Here is a 14588-nt window from a genome sequence, read left to right as displayed (position 1 = left end):
TGTTATTTGTTGGAGATATTTTCAGTAAATTAAATCTATCCATAATTAAAATTTTTTGCAGTTGAATTGTTTCGATGTTTCACATTTCCCCCTTTAAGGTTTTAGCCAAGTATATTTGAGTTATTTCACTGTTCCTGTGTTTTTAGAACAGGGACTAATCAGAAATTAAAAGTAGCTGTAAACACTCAGACTCAATAATTTCCTCAGTCGTTGAATTCAGTGAAGTTAAAGCTAACAAATAATTTATTACATTGTGGTCAACATTATAGTAGAAGGTTCTCTTGTTGGATATTAATTTAGAAATATTCCCCCACTTACATTTTTGTTATGTTCTAAAAGCTGCCTGCAAAGAAGTTCAGCACTTTGAAATGCGGATTTTTTAAGTTCCTCTTATAAACAACACCATAAAAGGTGATTAATTGTTGAAGCAAGTTCTCAAGTACTATTTACTATGATGTTATAGAAGAATATTATTGACTGCAACATTACTATTGTTACTAACCACAGCTCATAACCTGGTTTCTATAGAAAGTGTATTCAGAATTCTATCAGAGAATGCAGGTCTATTTTTCCCAAGTAAGCAGTGGGAATGGGAATTCCTTGGGTTGCTTTGGTAGTAGGGAAAGGATTGCAGAATGAGCTTCCCCAAGGTGACATCTTTTGGTGAACAGAAATTGGACAGCAGAGTATTGGGGTTATAGGAAGTTTATACAGCATATTTATTAGTTATACTTGTAAAAAAAATCTCTAAATGAGAATTCTTAAATATTATTTTATATTGACGTCTCCTACTGCTCTCTGGCTGCCTGGAACCACACTGTTGGGTCAGCCTTTTACAGAGAGTGCCTCACATTCCAAAATATTTACTCCAATTTACTATAATAAAAACTGGCATTCTTCCAGAGAAGATGCTTTAGGATAATGTTTTGAGAAGAGAGTCGTAAAAGAAATTCACAAAAATATTTGAAGGCTAATAGTATAATCTTGTATTTCACACACTTTAGTCTGTATCTGAATGATAATTTCACGGTGGAGTTTATACTTATAAAAGGACTTTTGTGAGTAATCACTAAAAAAATTGTACCTTTAATATATGTAGCTTAGTTATGTACAAGGGGCATTCTAATCCTAAAGTAATATAAGGTGATGCCTTGCAAAATAAAGAATTCAACCCTATTATTTTAATGGTAATTGATAAAAATCTTTATGTCTTGAAACCTAATGCCTTTAGTTATAGAATAGTATGGTAGTTTGGTTATCTTGAATAAGAATACAACAAATTATAAAAATTGTAGAAATAAAACTGCTTCTGTTTATTTTCTGAACAAGATGATGAAATTGATAAAGATAAAAACTTTAGTTTAATATATTTATAGCATATAAATATCATTGCATTAAGTATTTAATTTTTTTGGATAGTGATTCTGCATGTAGAATTTCACCATATCCTCCAGCTTGTTTTTTTCTTGGGGGGGTTGCGGCACAGAAAGTAACATCTGTTGATTCATTTAATAATCCTTTTGAGTTTATTTATGAATTCACTTATTGTGTGTATATCTGTTAACATATAGTAATTTAGTGTAAACTTTAAGAACTGCTTTCCTAGATAATGATGAGTAAGAAATATTTCGTGTTTTCACACACTACTTATGAAAATAGAGCTAGTATTTATATAGTGCTTCACATGCTCCCAGCGCTGTTTATGTTCTTTAACATATAAATATAATGACATCTTCATAGCAATCCTATGTGATAAATTGTATTACTCTCTCCGTTTAATAAATGAGAAAACTGAGGTACAGTGTTTAAATAACTTGGCCAAGATTACACAATTAGTAAATGTAGAGGGAGTGTTAATGTAATTTATTTATTTTTACCAAAGATATTTTCCAATTTTTAAGCGTAGGAAAATATCAGGATACTTTTGAAGTCATCTACCTTAAGAAGGTAGTCTATCCTGAGGGATGGTGTTCTTAAATACCTAAACACAGAGACAACAAACATGCAATCACAATGTTTTTTGGTGTTTTGTGGTGAATTACATGAGATGTCAGTGAAGCAAATAAGAGACATGGTAATTTGGTAAGAATGGCATTGCTGAATATTTTCAAGGAAGGGGAATTTGAATAAAATGTGGAGAATGGCTTGTAAGGCAACAGTGATAACTTGAAGACATTCAGAGGAGAATTAATGATAGCAAGATGAAATTAGTGGCAGGTAGCAAGAGATAAATTAGGAAGCATTTAGAAAATAGAATCCACATATGATTTGTAAGATATCATCATGAGGTAGGAAAAGGGCTACTGAATAATGACACATGGGCTTCTGGGCTAGGCATTAGGGTAGTTGCTATCAATAATCATTAGTTTAGACAAAGTAAAAGTGAAAAGCACCAGCACTGGCAAATTTGGATTGGAGGATAAATGACTTCAGATATGGACACACCATTTTGAGTCATAATGTGGGAGATTTTGTATACGTGATGGCATGGGGACAAGTTGAATTCTGCTATTAATAATATACTATAATTAGATTTTTAATTAAAGTAGATTTTTTAAAAAAAATCTGAATTCAAATCAAAGTATTATAGAGTACATTTTACAAAAGTTCTTATGACTTATGTGACTAAATGGTGGCTTATTGATTGTGTACTTTAAAAAAAAGTCTGCTTTTTATAATCTTTAAAAATGAATGTGTGGTGTGCGACATTTTTAAAAATAGACTTTGCACCAGGGCCTCGGTGAAACCTTCTTTTGCTCAGGGTTTGCCTGGTCCTCAGGGCACTCCGTGGGGCAGCCCCCAAGCCTCCCTAAGGGGTGAGCAAGTATCTACTCCTGGCTTGACTACTGAAGGTGGACCAGGGCAGTGGGCCTCAACAGGCCTCAACTTATGGTGCAGACGAGAGACCACAGAAGGGACTCCCGGCTGAGGCCTTGAGGGACAGGTTGTCAGCAGTTCTTCAGGTTAGATAAAGAGGCTGTTTTCTTAGTGTGGATTGCTGCCTTTGGTAAGAACTTGTCCATCTTGCCATTCACTCCATCAGTTGTGAATATACTGCTGGGGTAGAAGAAATCATCTGGTGGACCTGACAGAACAGGTTGAGGAGAGCAGAATGGACAGGCAGAAAAGCGTTATGAGAAAGCAGGTAAAAGTTTGGAGAAGCAACTAAAGAAAACAGGTCAATTAGATGAGCTTGAGAAAGCCATCACCACTCAAAATTGTAATACTTAATGTGTTACCATACCAAGCACCTGCTCTGAAATTTGGAGTCTGAGTACACCAAATATGACAGATCAGTGGGGTAAGACAGCCCTGTACAGCTTCTTTGAGCAAACCAGGTCTCTTGATGGTTGTCTTCAAGTATCTCGTTGAAAAGGACTGCCACATTCTGGTTGGACAAAGTATTAGCTCACATGTGATCCCTTCTGTGTATTGCTCAAACATGTCATCAAGTTTCATCAGTCAAACCCCATCAAAAGGCTTAATGTAGGGGCGCCTGGGTGGCACAGCGGTTAAGCATCTGCCTTCGGCTCAGGGCATGATCCCGGTGTTATGGGATCGAGCCCCACATCAGGCTCTTCCACTATGAGCCTGCTTCTTCCACTCCTGCTCCCCCTGCTTGTGTTCCCTCTCTCGCTGGCTGTCTCTATCTCTGTCAAATAAATAAATAAAATCTTAAAAAAAAAAAAAAAAAAAAAGAAAATGTGAAGTGTTTTAAAAAAAGGCTTAATGTAGTAACTCTTTTGTCGTAGTATTTGTCTTAGCCCCATGGGGTTATGTGTGTTATGTCCAAAAACTTACAAAGGAAAAAGCACTTAAAGTCTCATCAATTGAAGAACCTTGTAGAATAGGTTTTCTGTGTTTGAATATTAAATGGGAACACTAGTTTCTAGAAATACCCTCCCATACAGGAGGAAGAGAAGATTTTAAAGACTTGCTGATGTCTTGGGCATAAAACTGAGTGTCCCAAAGGTTTATTAGTAGCAATAGTAGTTATGTGTACAGGTAATGTATCATGATTCAGTATCATAATATTTGTGCTGTTTATTATACATTTTTAATTTGCATAACTTAGGTATGTATGTGCTGCTTCTTGATTTAATCATGCCTTCATAAAGTTACAGTTATCTAATCTGTTATTCCCAATTATCCATTATTTTTGTTTTTTTTAAAATATGGAATATGTATCAAGACTGTCATATTATCATTTAGAAACAGATTTTCCTTGTAGAAAAACTAATTTTTCTGCCTTTTACCAAAAATATTTTTTTTTTGGTGGAGAGGGGAAAATAAAATAATAAAATAAAATAAAATAAAGTAAAATAAAATACCTTGCAACAAAAGAGAATTCCTTCAGTCTTCAAGAAAAACAAAAAGATTTTAATCTATTTACTGTAGTAAGTAGTCACATTTGTAAAAAATAATAATTCAGATAAATTAATACATTGGAAAATAAATAAAAATTAGAATTTGAAATTAGAAAATAAAGCATTTCATCTGGCTGTCTTACCGATTACTTGCTGCTAATAAGAATTTTCCCTGCTATTGAAGTCTGCCTGACTCTGCCTGTAGAGACTTTACACAAATGAATACATCTGTGACCTTTCCATCTAAAAAATAAAAATAACAATCTCTGAGGTGACAAACATGCTATTTCCACTGAAATCAAATTTCTTCTCATAGTTTTAGAATTATGCACTTTTCTGATATTTACGGTGAAACACATTTAGAAGCATCCACTGTGGCCTACATTTTACTTTGGCCTGTAGATTGTACTTCCTGTTATCTTAAGAAAATGTTGAGCGATATACATATCTGATAGTTGCCCTTTGATAACTGTGAACAGAATGAATGTTGTGAAAATAGGGGAACTAATAGATTGTGATTTCATTCTTTTCTTTCATTCTATTATTGGGTAGTTATTAGATTAGTTATCATGAGAAATGTTTAACACTTTGCACAAGCCTGAGGCAGCTCATAGATATCTTTTATTGAAGTCTTATGGCGTATATCTAAATTAATTTTATTCAAAATCTATTCATTCACCACCTTTTGTATGACCAGTTTTTACCAGGAGCAGAAAATATCTTTGAAAAAGAGTGATCCTCTTCTTCCCGCCCCCAAACCAGTGTGGTTTAAGAGATAAATTTCAACACAGTATCTTTAAAAGTATATGGTTTGGGCTTCATAATCAGAAATTGTAGTTTTAGCATTTAGCCAAAGAATTGGGATACATTAAGAAGTCTAGGTAATAATTGCCCTTTTGAGACTTTATATGAGACACCTCTGAAAAATAATGTATTTTTAGTAGAGGTTCAATGCACAAAATAGACACTATAAAATGTGTTATTTATCATGAATCTGTTCATAAAAAATGAGGAAGTTGATTAATGACATTATAAACATGACCTTAATGAAGCTAGTATTAAATAAAATATCCAATTAGTTGGATTTCATTAGCTTGCTAAAAGAAATTCTCTTGTGTTCAGTAGAAAAATGTTGCAAAAAATTGGAAGCCTTTGAATGATATATTATGTGCTGTTGATGGTTTAAAATTTTAGTGGTGGTAAGAGTATAATCTGATTTGTGTGTTTGGTCAGATCACTCTATTGATCTTATACATGATACCATTCCACTTGGCAGATGAAATTGAAAATGAATGTCCGAAATGATGCAGTTTATTTTCAGCGCAAGTAGTCATTAAGGCTAGACATCAGAATGCTAGCAGCTACTATATCCTAATAGCTGTACTGCAAATATTGAAAGGAAACTCCGCATAACCACATTCTGTACAGTATCCAGAACAAGCAAAATACATGATTTATGCACATTTATAATATAATCCATCCAATAAGCATATTTCTCCACTGGAGTTTACTGTGGTTAGTTTGGCATGGTAATCTTATTTAAAGGTATATTTACTTTTTAATTTCAACTCATAAAGCCAGGTAACATATTTGTACAAGGTATTACAAATTGTGCCTACATAATTTAGCTGCTTTGCACTGTGCTTTTTCTACTTTGTCATTCTTGTACCTTATGTTGACTACAAAGCAAGGGTGTATACTTGTCCTTTACAACTTCACTGAATGTTTCGTTAATAAGAGTGTTATTCATAATTAAGGGAAATGATAGTTTCCCAAGACATGAAATTGCAGCATACTTACTTGTTATTATATTTTAGGTTGTATCTTTCTTAGAAGTCTCTTGAATATATGACAGGAGGGGAACAAATTATAATAATCATTTTGAGCATGTATTTCCTTACTGAAGATATTTTCCATTTTCAAGCACAAGAAATACGCAGGAGACTTTTGAAATCATATAACAATAATTTGAAAGGGATTTTAAGTTTGCAGCTTAAAGAAGTAGCCTATTTGGTTAAGGTGGAATGTGCAGCTTGAAATGATTTTTTGTGTGTCTATCATTTAGTTCTACTACTATTTCCTTTAATTAAAATCTGAAAACATATTTTCCTTCTGTATCTTATGTGGAGGATAAGGAACGCAACTCAGATGAGTTGTAGCTGTGGACTAGTGTTAAAAAATTAAGCTTACCCAAAGAGAGGTTGGCCTTTGCCCTCATTTTGTGGAAGGTAATCTCTAAATGCTTGGGATATCTTTCTTGATAAAATGTCTTTATTGGCGTGGGGCCTTGGGACATGTCTGATAGTGTATGCTGACAGTCATTTATTGTGGCAGTTTTGGACCTCTGGAGAGGTTAGAGGCTTAGGTCAGCCACATGGGCAGCCAGGCATGTCTATATGACCAAAACCCAATTAAAGTCTGGATACAAGGACTTGGATGACTTTCCTTGTTGTCATACTCCATGTATATTGTTACACCTCAGTCCTGGGAGCTGTTAGTGTTATTCACAACTCTACTGGAAAAGTAACTACTTGAAATTTTAAACTTGGAAATTTCATAGACTCTATCTCATAAACCTCTTCTTGTAGCTGATTATAATCTGTATCTTTTCACTCTATTAAATAGTAACTGCGAATATAACAGCTTTTAGTGAGTTCTGTGAGTCTGAGTAAATTATCAAACTGGAAGGTGGTTTCGGGGGCCCCCAGACTTGTAGTTTGTGTGAGCAGTGAAGATGGCTTGGAGACTCTGCAACTTTGCAGAACTAAATATTTGTCTCTTTAAAATTTGGTTTTGGAGTGGGGCAGGAGTTAGGAACAGGTTTCTAGGACAGTGTAGGTCTGGGCTTATAGAGAAGCTGACAAAAGCTTGTGAAGGTTACATAATTCAAAGTTTTAACGCACTTAGAACAGTTCTTAAAGCAGATTAAGCACTACATAAATGTTAGCTCTTATCTTAATTCTTCAACATAAATAAAATCCTTTAAGTGTGACTTTAATGTAGCAAGTACTAGTTAAAAAAATGTATATACGGTCAGTCATTGTTAAGATCTTAAGTGATTTTTGATTGAGTTTGGCCAACTGCCATAGAGCCTCTACTCATCAGTCTCCTCCATTCACTCTAAATGAAGGGATTGAATCTTCAGTTCAAGGTAGTTTGTTCTAGAATCTCCTTTCCTGTTTATGTGATAAAGTTTCTATTCTAGAACCTGTCAGCCATAGATCTGAGTTAATCTACTTTTCTGGATCTCTTCCTGAGGTAATGAGCCAAACATTAGTTTCTTCAACTAGGACAGTTATTTTCTGTCCAACTTTTGAGCATTCTCAGAGACTTATTTTTTACTCATATAAAATGATATATTGATTTAATCTGTAATCTGTTTGTGTATAATGGGTGCACTGGATCTTCTGTCCCATTTATTAATATCTTTAAATGCTTAATAATCTTTACATGATGATTAAATTCAGTACTTAGAAATCTAATGATGCCTCCTGATTGTTATTTATAGGAATGTCTTATGCATTGTTTACTTTGATTTATTTTGAAAAAAATTATTTGCGTAATTTTATCTTTTAATAATGTTCATTAGCTTTTTCTTTAGGAAAACATATTTTTATTGCTTTTATAAATCTTAATATATATTTACCACATCACCAAAATTTTAATTTTCAATTTTTAAAGTGAATTAATCCAGATACTAGACAAGTGACAAGTATTAGTACGTTTCCTGATTTCTTGCCAAGTTATTTTAAAATGTATTTTTTCTTCCTTAAACAACAATTAGGCCATAATGGATTTCACTAGACTAATTATCAATTATTACTATTTCATTTAATAGTGGTGATAATTTTCTTTTCATATTTGAAAAAATAATGTCTCTAATATCTTTTGTATTCTAAGGTAGATAATGGATGAAATGTTTTCTTAGGGGGAAAGTATTTATTCATTAGATGTGTTATTAATGAATTATCTGCAAATGATTCTCAAAAAATTGTAGTTTGTTTCTAGCTATAAATCTGAATCTTTTAAGCTCATTTATATAAATATTTTGGTATATTTTTCAGTTACCTTTATTCTAGATCAGGAGTTGTCAAACTTTTCCTTTGTTTTTTTTTTTTTAAGATTTATTTATTTATTTATTAGAGAGAGAGAGCATGTGTGCAGGGGGAGAAACAGAGAGGGAGGGAAAGAATCTCAAGCAGACTCCCCACTGAGCACTGGAGCCCAACATGGGGCTTGATCCCAGGACCCTGATATCATGATCTGAGCCAAAAGAAGAGTTGGATGCTTAACCTACTGAGCCACCCAGGCACCCCATAGGCATCTGGTTTTTATGGTCTCTGTTGCAACTACTTAATTCTGACATTGTAGTACAAAAGTAGCCATGGAAGATATGAAAATAAAAGGATGTGGCTGTAACCTAATAAAATTCTATTTAGAAAAAACATATGGCCAGCCCATGGGCCATAGTTTACCAACCTCTGTTATAGATTAGTAATATATACATGTATGTACAAATCAGTAGACAGATTGAAGTTATCTGGGTGAGAACACACTGTAATAGCATTTTTAATGCTAAAATGTTATCCCATCAAAAACAACATTTGATTCTTTAATATCAATTATATAAACCTAGACTAATAAAGTGTTTTGGTTTTTGTTTTGTTTTTATTTTTTCTGTACAAATTCAACAACGAGGAGAGATTGAAAAATAAGTGAACAGTGTTTTAGAGACATGTGGAACAATATTAAAAACTCTGATATATCTGTAAGCAGTGTCTCAGAGAGAGAGACATAATATTTGAAGGAATACTGGCTGAAATTTTTGCAAAAGTATTGATAGATATAAATTTACAGATTTGAGAAGTTGAGCAAAACACAAGTAGAATAAAAACAAAGAAAATGACCTAGGCATATTGTCAAACCACTAAAATCAAAGATAAAGAGAAAATCAAGATGACTCTTAAGAGTAGCCAGAAAAAAAACAGCATGTTTTGCACAAAAGGTTATGATTTGAACAATCATTGACTTCTTATCGGAAACAACGGAGGCCTGAAGACAATGAACAATGTATTTTTAAGTGCCATTGAAATTGATTTCTGCATCCACTGAGAATGTCTTTTAAAAATGAAATTGATATAAAGATGTTTTCATGTATACAAAACAAAGAGAATTTCTTTGCCAGAAAATCTGTACTTTTTAAGAAATGCTAAAAGAAGTTTTTTAAAATGAAGGATAAAAAAATAGTAATTAAAAAAAATAAGAATGAAAGATACTGATATGCAATGGAAACTTTAATCTGGAGGAAATAATGACAGATAAAATGAATAAAAGAATATATTTTCCTCTTAATATTTTTAACAATATACAGTTGTTTTGAGGCAAAATTATATTATTGTCTTGTGGGATTTAAAACATACATAGTCATAACATATGTCTATGTAAGAACTATAGTATAAAGGACTTAGGGTAGGTAAATTATTATATATGGTCACAAGGTTTCCACATTTTCTGTTAGGTGTAATTATGTTATGTCTTGGGGACTATGAAAATGTATGGAGGTATATTTTAATCCATAGAGCAGGCACCAAAAATTTGTGCAAATAGTTTTATCTAAAATGTCATTAGATAAACTAAAATGAAAGTCTAAAAGTATTTCAGTAGTTCAAAAGAAGACAAGAAAAGAGGGACAGAAATAAAAAAGAGAATGATAAGCAATAAATTAAAATAAAATTCTAAAATTAAATCTAACCTCAACAATAATTGTGCTAAGTAGTAATAAATGAAACATACCAATTAAATGTAATGATGACAGAATGGAGAAGAATAATTCTACAAATGATACATTTTAAATAAAGTCATATAGATATGTTGAAAGTGATTGGGTAGAAAAATATATACTACTCCAAAGTATAAGAAGTTTAAATAGACTGTGCGTGCTAGAATAATAAGGGACAAAAGTAGATTTCACCACAAATATAAATTGCAAGAGATAAAGGGCTATATTTCATAATGATGAAAGATGAATTATTCAGAAATTTCAAACAATTAAAAATATGTATGTTCAAATAATAGAGCTTCTAAGTATATGAAACAAGAATTGCTGGATAGAGAGAAATACAGTATATCATAAGCAGATTATGTGATATTAAATTTGCCTTTCAGAAATTGATAAAAACAACTAGGAAAAAAAAGCAGGGGAAACATAGAATATCTGAAAAACACTCTCAGTCAATCACCTGGAATTGATTGTGATATATAGAACATTGAACCTAACAATTTCACAATATGCAGTCATTTCAGTTGGACATGGTACATTCAGCAAGATACATAACTTGATGAAACTGAAAATAAATGTAAAATAATTTAAAAAGCTAAACATTACATAGTTTTATGAATAAAATGCAATTAGAGTAATCAACACATCTCTGAAAACTACAAATGTTGTTGAGTTTAACTATATACAAAAATAATTCAGAGATCAAATATCTCTCATCCACACACATAAACAGACAGATACACAAGATGAAAATATTTTGAACTAGAAAGCATAACATAACAAAATCAGTAGGATGCAGGTATAAAAATAATTGGCTAAATTCATAGTTTTAAATTTTATGTTAGGAAAAATTTGGAAGTAAATATATAGCATTTCACGTTAGACTATTCATTGTATGATCCACCTAGCTGAGTTTCTAGAAGAAGCCAGATGAGTATGTGCCAGAAAATAATCAGATTTATTGTTTTCTCTGGGTAAATGGGTACAGGAATTGAAAGAGAAGGAGCATGAAGGAAATTTCTGTAGCGGCGATGGTGTTCTCTCTCTTGTTTGGGATTTCAATTGCAAATGGTGTATTTATGAATATTGACTGTCGCTCAAACCACCAAAAAAGATTCATATTAACAAGTAAAAAAACAGGGGCACCTAGGTGGCTCAGTTAGTTAAGTGGCTGCCTTCAGCTCAGGTCATGATCCCAGTGTCCTGGGATGGAGCCCCATATCATCATCAGAGCCCCTGTCAGCAGGGAATCTGCTTCTCCCTCTCCTTCTGCCCTCTTCCCCCCAACTCATGTTCTTTCTCATGTCCTTTCTCTCGAATGAATAAATAAAATCTTAAAAAAAACCAAAAATAACAAAATCACAACTCAGCAGGATAAATGGCCTAGTTTCTTAAAAAAAAAAAAAACTTCTGAAGTAATCAGTATAGAGGTAGGGAAAATTATGAATTAAAAGAAATTCAAGAGCAATGTAAATGGCAGTTTATTGACTTTTTGTTGTGATTGTTCCTGATAAAAACATATTGTAAAAACAATTATAAGATATAAGAGCATTGAAAACACTGACAGGATATTTGTTATTAGAATAATTGTTAATTTAGGTGTAACAATGGTTTTGGACGTGTATATTTTAATTAAAGAGTTTCTGTCTTAAAAAAGCAATGATCTATATAGATAAACACTAACTGATGGATAATACGAGTGGCCTCCTGAGTCAGCCTTATGTTTAAGCAAATTTCCAGCTTAAGTTTATTAACCAAAATTTTGAATTGTGCTTTACTGTAGTAATGATTTTCAAATATGTATATGGACTAGATGGATAGTTAGATGAAGGATGGATGGATGGATACATACATACATTCATAAATATAGTGATGGATGGATAGATTAGGAAAGAGAGAGCGACAAGGTGGAGGAGAGTAGGGCAGGAGAAAGTAAAGGAGGAAAGAGGAGAGAGAGGAAGAGGAGAGGAGGGAATGTGGGGAAAGGAGAGAGCTTGTGCATGTATGTGCATTCAAAGGTACAAACACCATTCCATGAACTTGTTTGTCATCACAAGGTATTTTCCTATTTTACTAAGTGATTTAATTCCCCTCAACCCCTTTCTTTCCAGTATTTCTGTGAATATAAGCCGAAGGGGAAATTGCAAAAACTTCGATCTCTTAGTAAAATTGGTTTTGCATTAGTATCTGGGTTAAATGATCACAGTTGCCTTATAAATAATCAAGTAACTATGTGTAAAGTTAACTGAAGTACTTGATAGGCGAAGGGAATGATCTTTATTGAAGTTGAAAAACATACACAGATGAATTGTATGCAATTTAACAGAGAAATTTAAAAAACTGTTTTAATAATTTTTATTTTGTTATATTAGTCACCATACAGTACATCCCCAGTTTTTGATGCAATGCTCCATGATTCATTATTTGCGTATAACTCAGTGCACCGTGCAATATGCGCCCTCCTTAATACCCATCACCAGCCTATCCCCCAAAAAACCTGTTCTATATGGAATATTGATAATTGAATAATGAAGAATGGTTGCATAATATTACCTATATAAAATATATTCAAAACCAATAAGGACTAGGCAATTAATTTATAGAAAACATAGCTGTTATGTGCTCTGAGGGGATTCTCTGGAATCTTTAAATGAGGTAACCTAACTCCATTGCTGTGTAAAAATATACTAGAATTATCATTATTTAATTCTGTATTTGGTTTATTATATGTATTACATTACCTTGGAACATCATAATTCAAACAGTTCCTTAAGTCAAATGATTTAGGCAAGATATAATTTATTTGTTCATTTTGTACAGCTAAATATTAAGTCTGGCAGAAAATTTAGCCTTGGTTATCATATAATTATTGGCAAAGGAATTATGCAAGAGAAATTGGTACTTAATAAATGAAACCTGAAAATTATTTAATGAACAACAGCGAAAGGAGTGTGCCTTACTTTGCTGTATTAAAAATTACTCTTTTTTAGGAATTGTGATGTGCTCCAAAAAAAGATACAAGGTTCAAGAATAAATCCTTTCTTTATTCCTATTTTCGTTTTTAAGCTACTTAGCATGTGCTTCAAGTTAAAAAAAATATCCATGAAGTATATAACTATAGACTTATATGATCCTATTTAACAAATTAAAGCAATAAGTACAAATTCAATTAAAACATTGTTTGCTTATTTTTTCAGTATTAGACACTGTAGTATCCTTTTCTTGTTTAGATAACTGTCCTTTACAGCCTTCTAAAAAATGCTTAATAATGTATTATTTCTTTCAATTAAAATGAATTGCATTTTGAGAATTTCTTGGCATCTTCATGACACCTCATAGCTAACTATTCATGTGGAGTGAAAGCCATAGGCCAATTTATTATTCCTTTTATAATTCTTACTGCCATTTTCTCTGAAGACAACTTAATTGTAGCTCAATGAGTTAATTCTGCTATTCATCCAGTATACAATGTAAATAAATGTCTTTAATTTTAACCTTTTTCAAATTTAAAGAGTGTTCAAACTGTTTATAATTAGGGTCATGTATCAAGATTGAGTCCATTTTACTTTGTCTAACATATCCCGTATAAAAGGTGAACTCAATGCTATTTAACATTTATCTTTGTATTATTTATTTTATTATGGAAAATTGAAGTGGTTTCTTAAGGTTTACAGAAGTTAGCACTCTAAACTGAAGGTTCCATTGCGAAATAAACATTAACTTTTCCTGAAAAACATAATGCCTTAAATTTTAATGAATATTCATGAATGTTATTTATGAAGTGGATAAATTGGAGGCTTAAATTGGCCTCTCTTAAAACATTAAAATATGCCTGTAGGACGACTTTGGGAGAATATAAGAACACTTTTAAATTTTAAACTGTAAATATCCCTTCTGAAGTATGGATTTTCACTTATCGCGGATCCTGACACATTATTTTCTGCTCATTAGATACCTATATTCATCTCAGATATCCCTCTCTCTGTCTCTCTTTCTCTCTCCGCCTTGCTCTCCTCCTCCCTCTCCCCCTCGCTCTCCTCCTCCCTCTCCCCATTCTCCCTCACCCTCTTCTGTCAGGTTATAGGACATTCATTTCAATGCCAAGTGTGAATCTTTTTCAACTCTTTAAACAATGGAAACTCTGTAAATTTAGAAAAGGGACATTTTGTGTATTTTTTAATGTTGAGACAGAAATAACATTCCCTTGAGTTTTACCAAATCTTATCTCTGCATGTCTGACTTTACCATCTACATTAAAATAGGTCTGTGTTTATACATTCCCTGGTGGTTCCCAGTCTGGATTTTTAAAATAAGTGGATCATACAATTTAGATATGTCAATCATGTTTTAGCTTTTGTTCCTTTAGCATTGCTAAATCAGATTTTTTGTTTTTGTTTTCCTTTTTTTTTTTTTTTTAGGTTCTATGAATTTCAAAGCATTGT

Source organism: Ursus maritimus, unplaced genomic scaffold (genome assembly GCF_017311325.1).
Source record: "Ursus maritimus isolate PB19 unplaced genomic scaffold, ASM1731132v1 scaffold_4, whole genome shotgun sequence".
Lineage (NCBI taxonomy): Eukaryota > Metazoa > Chordata > Mammalia > Carnivora > Ursidae > Ursus > Ursus maritimus.
This window is presented reverse-complemented; position numbering follows the sequence as displayed.